We start from the raw sequence: 12,971 nt of genomic DNA, 5'->3' as shown, positions 1-12,971 counted from the left end.
TCAGATTTCACCCGAGCACTCATTGAGGCTGATGAAGTATCATGTGGGCCCTGGGGACAGCCAGCCCGCCAAGCCCAGCCCTGCTAATTACAGGTCACAGCTTTCTTGTTAGGTACCCAGACAGCAGGCACCCTAAGCCAGGCCCTCCCAGGGACCAGGCCTGGGAGACTGTTATCGCTCCCTCATTCAGGCAGTCTTCACTCTGCACCGGCTGGGACACAGCACCTGCTGGGTGCCCAGGGAGGACCCGAGGGGCCGGACTGGCCCTGACTTCTCCCAACCCTCCATACCAATCACAGCTGCCACCCAAAGGACCGCTTTCCATGGGGACAGCCCCACGATGGTGCTTTATATACGAGAACTCCTGCTTCCTTACACCAGCTCCACTTTGCACTTGGGGAAGCTGAGGCTCAGGGGGGTAAGATGACTTGGTCAAGGTCATAGGCTTAAGCTGGCTTAAAACTCAACATTCAAAAAACTGAGATCATAGTACCCAGTCCCATTGCTTCATGGCACATAGAAGGGGAAAAGGTGGAAACAGTGACAGATTTTATCTTCATGGGCTCCAGAATCACTGCAGATGGTGACTGCAGCCATGAAATTAAAAGACGCTTGCTTCTTGGGAGGAAAACTATGACAAACTGAGACAATGTATTAAAAAGCAGAGATATCACTTTGCTGACAAAGGTCCATCTAGTCAAAGCTACGGTTTTCCAAGTAGTCATGTACAGATGTGAGAGTTGGGTCATAAAGAAGGCTGAGTACTGAAGAATTGATGCTTTTGAACTATGGTACTGGAGAAGTCCAAGGGACTTCTTCAGAGTCCCTTGGACAGCAAGGAAATCAAACCAGTCAATCCTAAAGGAAATCAACCCTGAGTATTCATTAGAAAGACTGATGCTGAAGCTGAAGCTCTAATACTTTGGCCACCTGATGTGAAGAGATGACTCACTGGGAAAGGCCCTGATGCTGGGAGAGATTGAGGGCAGCAGAAGTGGATGACAGAGGATGAGATGATTGGATAGCATCACTGACTCAGTGGACATGAATTTGAGCCAACTCTGGGAGACAGTGAAGAACAGAGGAGCCTGGTGTGCTGCAGACCATGGGGTCACAGAGTCGGACACAACTGAATGACCAAACAGCAAGAACAAGCTCTCATTTGGGGAAATATCAAGGAATGGTGATTTTTTTTTTCCCCCAGTAAGGAATTGTTTTGTATTTACAGGCTTTGGTGTCATTGAGCTCTGAGATCAGAAAAAGCATCTATGAGAAATTTGGATAAACATGTGAGGAGTTATATGAAAATGTTTGAGGCCACCAGACTCATACTCAAGCTGGGGGTAAAGGGCAGGATGATTTACTGAGAGGAGAGAGAGGTGAGAGTAAGTTAAGTGTGAAGTGAAAAATCGAGGGCAGGCAGATGAGAGTGGCAAGCACCGGACCAGAAGATGGTTTAAAGCCTCAAGGACATGGAGCTTTAACTGGGTCTCAGGAACGGGCAGGATTTCGATGGGTGGGGATAGGGAGGAGAGGGTGTCAGGTTGTAGGACCACCACTGTGGTCCCCAGGCAGAGCTGTGAGGCTGGGACAGGGCCTGGATGGCTGGGGAAGAAGGATGCCCAGAGGTTTCCTACCATATCTGCAAGTAGGAAACCCACTCCAGCCAAGGGACAGGCCTTTCCAGGTGCTGGCGCTGGTGTTCCAAAGGTGCTTCCAGGCTGAAGGGATTCCTGGGCTGCTGTTCATTAAAATTTTCCATTCATCCATCCTCCGGTTTCCTTGCTTTCTCAAAGCCTTTCTGTTTGGGCTCAGTCGCCTGGAGGCATGAGACACAGCACCCTCCTGTCAGGAAGTGAATGTAATGTCACCGTGACAACCCCCTCCCCAAGTTTTTAAGGCTGTGACTCAGCTTTCACCCAACCCCAGCCTCTGCCCAGTCAGCCTCCCCTGGCACTCACCCACGTTCCCTGATCTCCAGCTCTCCTCCGCAAGCCCCCAGGTAGGGTCTGGAGCCTGCTGCCCTGGGGACAGTGGGAACAGAGGCGGCAGATCCAAGAACAAAGCTGTGTGATCATCATCACTGCCAAAAATAGCCCAACAGCCACCAGGGCCGCCCGGCCCAGGTGCACAAGCCCAGGCACAGCCTCTTTTCACCTGACGAGGAAGGACGGCCTTCACCCTCATGCCATCAGGCACGCTACGGAGACAAGGAAACAGACTCAGAGACGGGAAGGAGCAGACCCACGGTCACATAGCCAGTCAGTGGGCAGGGCTCCCCTCCGCCCCCAGACTCAGATTCCAGCGTCAGGCTTTGAAGTCAAAGACTTATTTAGCACCTACTACCCAATGGCAACCCACTCCAGTGTTCTTGCCTGGAGAATCCCAGGGACAGGGGAGCCAGGGGGCTGCTGTCTATGGGGTCGCACAGAGTCGGACACGACTGAAGCGACTTGGCAACTTAGCAGCACCCACTGGCCACTGTTCTGGGTACTGTGCTGAATGAGATGACAAGCCCCTCTGGGGAGAGGGACACTCACAACTCAGCCAGTGAACAGAGGATAAGCTCTCAGCCCCCTGGAGCCTGGCCTGTCCTCTCCCCACCAGCTGTGCCGGGGTGGCACAGGCACCTGCTCTCTTCCCTCCCCAGGCTCTGAAGTGACTTCTCCAGAAATGGGTGTGCATGCTCAGTTGCTCAGTCGTGCTGGACTCTGTGACCACATGAACTGTAGCCCTCTAGGCTCCTCTTTCCATGGTATTCTCTCAGTGCCATACCGATCGGGCCAGGGCTGTTTTGCCCTTGCAGAGTTGATAGTTTTCTGATGGAGAAAGTAAAAAAGCAAGGAAATACCTAAGATAACTTTGCCTGGTAATCAGTGCCTTGAAAAAAGTCAAAAAAGATGGTAAGAGACTGATAATCAGGAAAGTTTCTCTGAGAAAATGCTCCACATGATCAGATGGAACTGGCCCCATGGAGATCAAGGGGAAGGTAATTCCAGGTAGATGGGCCTGCCAGTGCTAAGGCCCGGAGGCAGGGGTGAACGTGAAATCCTCAAAGGTCACTACAGCTCCTGCAAAAGGGCAGAAGGGAGAGCATGGTGGGAAACGAGACTGGAGCTTGAGTTTATTTTAAGTTACAGGGGAAGTTTTCTGGGAGGGCCTGAAGCCTCAGATATGCTCTGACTTTTGCCTTAAAATTTAAGAGAAAGGGAAGACCAGCATAGACAAGAGAATCAGAGAAGTTTTCATGGAAGAGTCAACAGAACTTTCTTACCACAGAATCATAAAAGTCCAATCTCCTAGGGGGAATGGAAAATTCACCTCTTTAAAACCGTTTCTACCAAGAAAACTGAGGAATGGTTGGTCCATCAGCACACGAAAAGATGCTCAACATCATTAGTCTTCAGGGAAAAGCAAATCAAAGCCACAATGAGAAATAATAAAAAGAGAAATAATATGTGTTATTCAGGATGTGGAGAAACTGGAACCCTCACACACTGCTGGTAGGAATGTAAAATGGTGCGATTGCTTTGGAAAATTGTTTGGCAGTTTCCCAAAAAGTTAAACATACATTTACCTATGGCCTGGGCTTCCCCGGTGGCTCAGATGGTAAAGAATTTGCCTGCAATTTGGGAGACCTGAGTTTGATCCCTGGATCTGGAAGATCTGCTGGAGAATGGAATGGCTACCCACTCCAGTATTCTTGCCTGGAAAATTTCAGGAACAGAGGAGCCAGGCAGGCTACCGTCCATGGTGTAACAAAGAGTCAGACACAACTAAGCAACTAACACACACACACACACACACACCTATGACTTAGCAGCCTACATATCCACCCAAGAGAAATGAAGATACTTGTCCATATAAAAACTTGTACACAAAGGGTCATAGCATCATTACTCACAGTGACTAAGAAGTGAAAGCAACTCAAATGTCATCTACTCGGTAATGGGTAAATAGAATGTGGTGTGGTGAAATATTAGATCAGATCAGTCGCTCAGTCATGTCCGACTCTTTTCGACCCCATGAATTGCAGCACGCCAGGCCTCCCTGTCCATCACCAGCTCCCGGAGTTCACTCAGACTCACGTCCATCGAGTCGGTGATGCCATCCAGCCATCTCATCCTCTGTCGTCCCCTTCTCCTCCTGCCCCCAATCCCTCCCAGTATCAGAGTCTTTTCCAATGAGTCAACTCTTCGCATGAGGTGGCCAAAGTACTGGAGTTTCAGCTTTAGCATCATTCCTTCCAAAGAAATCTCAGGGCTGATCTCCTTCAGAATGGACTGGTTGGATCTCCTTGCAGTCCAAGGGACTCTCAAGAGTCTTCTCCAACACCACACTTCAAAAGCATCAATTCTTTGGCGCTCAGCCTTCTTCACAGTCCAACTCTCACATCCATACATGACCACAGGGAAAACCATAGCCTTGACTAGACACACCTTTGTTGGCAAAGTAATGTTTCTGCTTTACAATATGCTGTCTAAGTTAGTCATAACTTTTCTTTTTATTCACGATGAAATATCATTCATGAATAAAAAGAAATGAAATGCTGAGATACACTGCAACATGCATGGACCTCCAAAATGTGATGCCAACGGGAAGAAACAAGATGAAGCAAACAAACCAACCAAAATCCCACATATTGTAATAGTCCATTTATATTAAATGTTCAAAAAAGACAAGTCTGTAGAAACAGAAAGTAGATGAGTGGTTGCTAGAAGTACAAGTAAGGAGTTATTGCAAATGGGCCTGAGAGGTCTTGTTGAGGGTGATGAAGATGTTGTTAAACTGGATTCTGATGATCGCTGTACAACTCTGTAAATTTGCTAGAGATCATTGAATTATACACTTAAAATGAGTGTGCAGGAGACCTGGCTTCGATCCCTGGGTCAGGAAGATCCCCTGAAGGAAGGAAAGGCAACCCACTCCAGTATTCTTGCCTGGAGAATCCCATGGACAGAGGAGCCTGGTGGGCTAAAATCGATGGGGAAACAAAGAGCTGGACATGACTGAGCGACTAAACACAAGTACATAATATGGAAATTGTTGTTGTTGTTTAGTCGCTAAGTCGTGTCTGACTCTTTGCTACCCCATGGACTGTAGCCTGCCAGGCTCTTCTGTCCAAGGGATTCTCCAGGCAAGAAGACTGGAGTGGGTTGCGGTTTCCTTCTCCGAGGGCTCCCCCTGACTCAGGGATGGAACACGGGTCTTCTGCATTAGCAGGTGGATTCTGTTCCACTGAGTCACCAAGGAAGCCCTTGTATGAAAATTAGACCTCAATAAAACTGTTCAAGAAAGACGCTTTCTCCTCTAGCACCGACCGGATTTTATGTTCCGTGATAACCAGGACTGACCCATCTTGTTTAGCAAAGTGTCCCCAGGACCTCAAACAGCTAAGTTACACAGTGAGCACCCAATGGGTGGAATGGGAGAAGGAAGGAAGGAAGCCTATAAAAAGTCATAGTCTTCAGCTGGGGGCACAATGCTTCGAAGCCTCCCTCTCCCACTTCTCTCCCTAACACCCCTGCTTGGAAGACTTGCCTTCACAGCTGATCCACTTCCTCTTCGATTTCCCTGCTGCACTTTGACCCCGCTGTCACCAGGCCTATCACAGCCCCTGCTTGTGAAGTCCCAGAGCCCCTCTCAAGACTGAGCTCAATGATTGCATGAAGCTCTGGTCACTCATTCCTGCATCCTGGCTTCCCTGAGATGCTGAGCCTTCCATGAGAGGCCTCGGTCTTCTGCCTGCTCCTTCCCACCCTCTTCCTGTTGTTCCTTGGGGTCCCCACCCTCGGACAATTTCCGGGAGCATTCCTCCCCAGCTGCATGCCATGGGTCCTCGATTCTATGTCACCGTGCAACTGCAGATCCTGAGGGCCAACCTGACATCCCGCTGGAGAGTCCCCAAGATTCCTCAAGCTCAACTTCTCTAAAACTAAAGTCATCATCTTCCCTTCAGCCCTGCATGAACGGTACCTCCTTCCAGAAACCTGAGTTCTCACGTCGCCTCCTCACTCATCCTCCCCGCCAGGTCCTGCCAACGTTCCTTCCAAACACCTCTTTTCTCTCCCAAACACTACCAGCTATCGTCTGGATGACCCTTCTCCCATCTGTTCTCCAGACTGTAACCTGAGTGAACTTGTACAGGTTAAAATTATTTGAACTGCAGCCAACTGTGTGTAGCTAAAATTAGTAGAGAAATCACAGGAAGGAGACAAGCGGTGTTTCATGCAATCAAAGGAAGAACTGAAATGTCAAGACTAAGGGAAGAAAGTGACCAGACAGCCCCCAGCTTAAGCCTCTGACGCTCTTGGTTCTTTAAAATAAAAAATTCAGATTCTGCTGTGCCGGCCTTAGCCGTGGCACATGGGCTCTTTCATTGCCATGTGCAGGATCTTCGTTGCAGGAAAAGAGATCTTTTATTTACAGCATGCAGGAATCTAGTTCCCTGACCAGGGTTTGAACTCAGGCCCCCTGCATCTGGCACGGAGTCTTAGCCACTGGACCACCAGGGAAGTCCCTCATGGTTCTTCTTGCTGAAACACATCTTCAAGGGTTTCCACTGGGCCAGGTTGTGGTGAGGGGCCCAGCCTGACCTGAGCAGCCCAGACATGTTGCCAGGACCCACTTTGGGGATTGAGCTCCTTCCAGACCAGGAGAAATCACCTGTGCCCAGCAACCAGCCCTCCCATCCCCCCAGCAGATCATATTGGCCCTGTAATCCTGAGTATCTCTATTCAGATACAGCCCAGAGAGCCAGCTCTCTCGACCACTGCCTCCCACCCATCCAAAAACCCCTGCAGGGTCACAGTCAGCTCTTTCTAGGCTCTTCGTGGCCCCTCTGAGGGTCCACCAGAGCAGCCTGCCCTTTGAGCTCACCCACCTCTGAGAATGTTCCTTTTTCATCTCTCTCAAACTGAACTCTGCAGGGCAAGGACTTACTTCCTTGTCTTGCTCAGCGGTGTGACCCAGCACCCGGTGCTGTCAAACCACTAATGCTCCTTCGATATTGGGTGACTTAATGGAAAGTTTCTTCCCTGGTAGCTCAGTCCGTAAAGAATCTGCCTGCAATGCAGGAGACTGGGCTTCCATCCCTGATTAATGGAAAAGCAACTCAATGGACATAAGTTTGAGCAAAGTCTGGGAGACAGTGAAGGACAGGGAAGCCTGGCATGTTACAGTTCATGGGGTCACAGAGTTGGACACGACCTAGCGACTGAATAACAGTGGAAAAGCAGGGGAATTCTGGGTGCAGTGGAGACATTTCTGCCTGGGGGAAGATTGTGTAAGAGAAGAGTTTGCCTATAAGTCTGGTAGAATTATTTTCTTCTTAACAATTATTTATTTATTTATGTATATCTATTTGGCTGTGCTGGGTCTTAGTTGAAGCATGTGGGATCTAGTTCCATGACCAGAGATCAGACTGGGTCCCCTGCAGTAGGAGCGTGGAGTCTTAGCCACTGGACCATCTGGGAAGTCCAGAATTATTTTCATTCTTATTCTGAGTACAAGATTCAGGAACTGAAGCAAACCAGTGACTTTCTCGATACACAGTTGTTACATGGAAACAGTATTATTTCATAGCCATGGATGATATGACCTCTCTGAACAGCTCTTGGAAAAATACTTTAGTTAACATGGCAAGGTTTGCTTAATTCTGCTTTAAAGGTTCAAACCCCTTTTGCGCACACGCCCCCTGGTGGTCAACTGAGAATTGCTCCTGGCTCTCAAGACCTACTACCCAATGAAGCCACCTCTTTCCCCAGTCCTCCCACCCCACATATTCTCTTTAGTTCACACCCTCAGCTCTTCCCTTCTGTGCTTCCCTGCAGCCTCTTCCCACCTCGATCATCTTCTGAACCACCCCTTAGAGTCACATCTCTAAGAACATCTCCCTTGTCACACTGTTCCTCAAAAACATTCAATGGCTCCCTAATGCCAAATTCTTGAGCCTGGCATCCAAGATCCTTCATAATTTGGCCCTGAATCCTTTTTCTGAAATCATCTCTCATTATCCCCGGCCCCCCTCCCCCATCCAGTGTCTACTCATTCTTCAAGACACCTCAAGGACGGAGTAGGAAATGGCAACCCACTCCAGTATTCTTGCCTGGAAAATTACATGGTCAGAGGAGCCTGGCGGGCTACAGTCCATGGGGCTGCCAAAGAGCTGGACATGCCTTATTGACTGAGCCTGCATACATGCAATGTATAATACATACTTTCTATTGCTGTGTAAAGCAATTAAAGATCTTTCTCCAAAGAAAAAAAGACACCTCAAGGAAATGACCCAGGTCACCCCACCCACTGGGGCAAGCGTTATCTATGCCACTTCTCTGGCACTGAGCCTAAGCTATCTCTTTTATTGTTCTTACAAGAAACAGTCTGTGAACTCCTAGAGGGCAGGCCCCAGGTCTTGAAACTAAAGTGACAGCAAAAACTGTTAACTAATGCTGACATGAATGTGAGCAAACTCTGGGAGATAGTGGAGGACAGAGGAGCCTGGTGTGCTACAGTCCATGAGGTCGCAAAGAGTCGGACCGACAACAATCGAGTCTGAACGACAACAATACGGATTGGGCACTTTTGCAGTCCTCATCTTCCCTTCTTCCGATGGCTTTGTGAGCTAGATGGGGCTGAGATTTTAATCTCCACCATGCAGATGAGAAAGCAAAACTGAGTCACACAGCAAGCAAGCAGCTGCGCAGGGAGCGGGTGCGGGTCTTCTGATACCAGATTCTGTCTGTGCAGCTACCCCCTGCACTCTCCTTGGTGCACCTTCCAATTTCCCCAAACTTTTTTTTTCTTGTTTACTTTTATTTATTTGACTGTGCGGGGTCTTTAGTTGCAGCATATGGGATCTAATTCCCATACCATGATCGAATCTGGGCCCCCTGCACTGGAAGTGAGGAGTCTTAGCCTCTGGATCACCAGGGAAGTCCCCCCAAGCCTTCTGAATGGCAAGTGACAACCAGTGTCTGTTGATTTTATAAGCCTCCAATTTCAACCCCTGAATCCCACAGTGACCTGGTATTCCCCTGCCTTTTCCACAGGAGACAGCACGGGGCGTTGTGAAGAGCTGGATGAGAAGTCACGGGCACCGGGTCCCAGCGAGCCTCTGCTCTTCCCTGGCTATGTCACCTCCTCCCACCAGGAAGGACTGGGCAGCAAGCACTCTGTGTCTCTCAAGTTAGGGGCTGGCTTTTTGTCCTTCCTGCTGTTTGTTTTTAATTTGTAGGCCCTTAAGGCTCTGTGGGAAATGTAATTTGAAAAAGCTGAAGAACTATACTGCTGTCCCCAGCTGCCCCTGGGCCTACCTGGGTTTCCCCTCCCCTTACCTGCCAGTGAGGGAGGCGGCTGCATTCCTGGGCAGGGACACTGCAGGCCAGCTTCCGTCCTAAGCTGGTGCGGTGGCAGGGGAGGGGTCCTCTGCTACTGCCTCCCGACTCACAGTGCCTGCGGTACCATCTAAAGAGAAAAATGTATTTATCTGTTTCTAAGACTGAACAGGGCTTCTGCCAGCCTTGGGGAAGGAGCCAATCTTTCTTAAAACCCAGCCACGTCAAAACTAGGACTTCCCTGTCTGCCTACCATGCAGGAGACCCGGGTTCAATCCCTGGGTCGGGAAGATCTCTTGGAGAAGGAAATGGCAACCCACTCCAGTATTCTTGCCATGGAAAATCCCATGGATGGAGGAACCTGGTAGGCTACAGCCGTGGGGTCGCAAAGAGTTGGACACAATTGAGTGACTTCAGTCACTCACTCACATCAAAACTAGTGAAATCCCCCATGCTAAATCATTAAAGATTCTCATAGTCTTACATTCTTCAGTCAAAGACCAGGAACAACGCTCCCATGGGTGACAGGTGGATGAATTGCTTGTTGCCTAGGAGAATGGCCTGGGACTTCAGGGCTTGTGGGAGGGAGGGTGCTGCTGGCTGAGGTGGGTCTGGGGAGGTGGGCTTTGCCCTGGATTGGCTGCTCTGAGGAAGGGTAGGCGATTTTGTGACCAGGTGTCTCAGTAAACCTCGTCTATGGTGGTGGTCAGTGGGGGAGCTCAGGACAGATGAGAATGGTGATTGGGGGAAGTCAGTTCTGTGGCCAGGAGAGGGTAGCGGAAGCGTGTCATCCTTTGGCTTGGGTGATGTGGATGCTGCTCTTCGGGTTCAGACGCAGTGGTGGACAGGCTCTCTCTTGATGGCTGGTCACACGGTGGCCTGGTCTCAGGCTGCCCGTCTGTGTGATTGCTTACGTTCCGCAGGAGAACACCAAGCTCTGAGGGCCAGGCCCACTCCTGGCTCTCGGGGCTGGTTTTTCTTCCTCGGGGACAATGTCAGCAGACAAAACTCAGCGCATGAGGTCTCTCCAGCTAGACCAGCCTCAGGTGCCCCTGTGGAGCCCCTCCTTTATTTACTTATATGTTTGGCAGCTCCAGGTCTTTGTTGCAGCACGTGAGATCTTCGAGCTTCATCGCGGCACGTGAACAATCAGTCGTGGCACGTGGGATCTGGCCCCCCCACCAGAGGGGGAACCCAGGACCCCTGCACTGGGATCGTGGAGTCTCAGCCCCTGGACCACCTGGGAAGTCCCTGTGGGCCCCTTTTATAGTGCCTTTCTCACCCCGCACCCTCTGCCGTCGGGTCTAAGGCTTGGGACAGAAGGTGAACGGGGAAGCACAGCCCTCGCTCTGGGGCTGGGCACATCAGAGGCCACCTGGAGCCCTGTGACAGCCCGGCCCGCGCTTCTAGCCGGAATGGGAATCGGATCCCGAAGCATGAGCTGTCTGGTGTGCTTGGCCATTACAGAGACCCTCGGCAGGAGGGAGCCCTTGAAGTCACTTCTCTGCAGCCCACCCTCACCCCTGGAGGAGCCACAGCTGCATCTGAAACATCAGAAAGGCAGCTCCTGGGGTGGGGGAGTGGGGAGGTGCTGGCGGCAGTTGGGGGAAGAGGCATGGTGGAATAAATGGGAGCAGGGGTGACAGAGGGGGCCAAATTCAGGAGGCGGAACCCCAAAAGACTCAGTTCCCAATGAGAATGAAAAGGTGAGGGTGGAGAACGGCTCTGAATGAGACACCTGAACCAGGACAGCCCCGGGGGCACCTGGGCTTGTATCAACAGAAACACCAGGTCAGTGCCTTTACTGTCCTTTAGGCAAGAGAGTCACCCCCAACCTACATCAGCGATTGTGTCCACAGAAACACCTTGTCTGCCTAATGAGAAACAGGAAGCAAAATCTGATGGGTGTTCCTGTTGCCCCACAGGGATCCTGAAATGCCCCAGGGCACCCCACTTGGACGTAGCTCCTGGTAAGTGACACAAAAGGACGCCCTGTGGGCACTGGCCGCTGGGCAGGGTCCCTGCAGCTGACGCTCATCCACCTCCCTGGACCACAGGAGGCTGATGGCCTGAGACTGGGGAGACCAGGGAAGCACCTCCCCTGGCTGGCTGGAGAGGCCACCGAGCTGGAAAATGGACCTGGAGGGAGAACGCACCCTGCCAGTGTCCTGGAGGAAGGCTGACTCTGGCAGAGACGAGTCAGGTGAGTTTGGGGCTGGTGAATACCATGTATGGAGGGCTTCCAGGTTCTTCCAAGCACGGGAGGCTTTGTGGGGTGCACTGAAGAACCGCCCTGTGCTGGGGGAAATGGCCACAGGTCAGGAAAATCCTTTGGGCTAGAGGGTGCAACCTGATTGTATGGGAGGGGGCTGAGGGCCGAGTTCAGTGGGGCTCGAGCAGTGGTCCAGGCGGGAGGTCCATTGAGGAGCCTGCCACCAGGCTTGGGGACTGCTGCGCTGGGAGCGGGGGACAGGTGGGAGGACTCCTTCTTTTTGGGCTTGAGCACCTGCTGAAAAATACTGGGGGAGCAGCCCATGCAGTAAGCAGGCAAATGATGAGTTTCCTCTGGGAAAAATCAAATAGAATCATCCTGAAATTGATCAGATGTTACGGCCTTCAGACTTTGGGACCTGTCCTTCACCCCTCAACCTTATCCAACAGAAAAAAGTAATGGGAGCCGATAAGAAAACAGAAGTTGTTAACCCAGACGATTGCAAAGGGGGACACCACGGCTGGAGGCCTGGCCCAGTGACCTCACAGTCTGTTTACAGCCTGACGGTTTTCCAAGGCCTGCTTCGGACACCACGTACTTCCTCCCCGTGAGTATACTGGAAGTATCCAGAGGAAACATCTGCTCTAGAACATGACATCACTCGTGTCACTGTCAATATTTGATATAAATATATTTAACAGGCATTTGCTCTCGCTTAGCAACCTGGTCACGGGCTCGCTGACTTCTCCCCTCAGTGAATCAACTTCCCCCACGCTCAGGCTGCGGGCTCATTCCCAGCTGGGGACTCCACCCTTTCCAAAACCAGGCAGCATAACAGAGAACCTGGATTGGAAGAACTGGTGGGTGGAAAAGCTGTGATCAGAAGTGGAGGGTGGAAGCCCCCAGCTGCGTGGAGGATTAGGCCCCCTCCTGGGGAAGAAAACGTGATCAGAGCTGGAGCAAGAACCAGCTGGGGTGGGCGGTAGCACTTTTTATTTCTGAGGCAAATAAAATCAATCCCCTTTTATCCACTAGGAAGCAAAGGTCCAAGGAACACACTAATAAATGGCAGAGCTGGGCCTCAAGCCCAGGTCTGACTCAGAGGCTCAAAGCCACACCCATCATCCACACCAGGCCTGAATGTCAGGGAATACACAAAGTACGCTGATCAATAAGCTGGGGCCATTTCAGGCTTAACGTGAACGCAGCAGACAAGTTCCTACTAATTGCAATTTGTTTGAATTTTGTACTACATTTCACTCATTCTGTATTGAAATAGGAGAAGGCAATGGCACCCCCCTCCAGGCCTCTTGCCTGGAAAATCCCATGGACGGAGGAGCCTGGTGGGCTGCAGTCCATGGGGTTGCAAGAGTTGGACACGACTGAGCAACTTCACTTTCACTTTTCACTTTCATGCATTGGAG

At 50.8% G+C, this 12,971-nt stretch overlaps 1 long non-coding RNA gene across 1 annotated transcript; it reads left to right on the top strand.

Moving 5' to 3' along the window:
* Positions 1-9,691: 9,691 nt before the first annotated feature.
* LOC113893606 lies at positions 9,692-12,762 on the top strand. The gene is made up of 3 exons (XR_003511311.1): positions 9,692-11,305; positions 11,393-11,538; positions 11,997-12,762. It is a non-coding gene; the product is annotated as an uncharacterized LOC113893606 (long non-coding RNA).
* Positions 12,763-12,971: the final 209 nt, after the last annotated feature.

Source organism: Bos indicus x Bos taurus, chromosome 5 (genome assembly GCF_003369695.1).
Source record: "Bos indicus x Bos taurus breed Angus x Brahman F1 hybrid chromosome 5, Bos_hybrid_MaternalHap_v2.0, whole genome shotgun sequence".
Classification (NCBI taxonomy): domain Eukaryota; kingdom Metazoa; phylum Chordata; class Mammalia; order Artiodactyla; family Bovidae; genus Bos; species Bos indicus x Bos taurus.
Note: the sequence above shows the minus strand (reverse complement) of the source record. Positions and strands in the feature narration are given on the sequence as shown.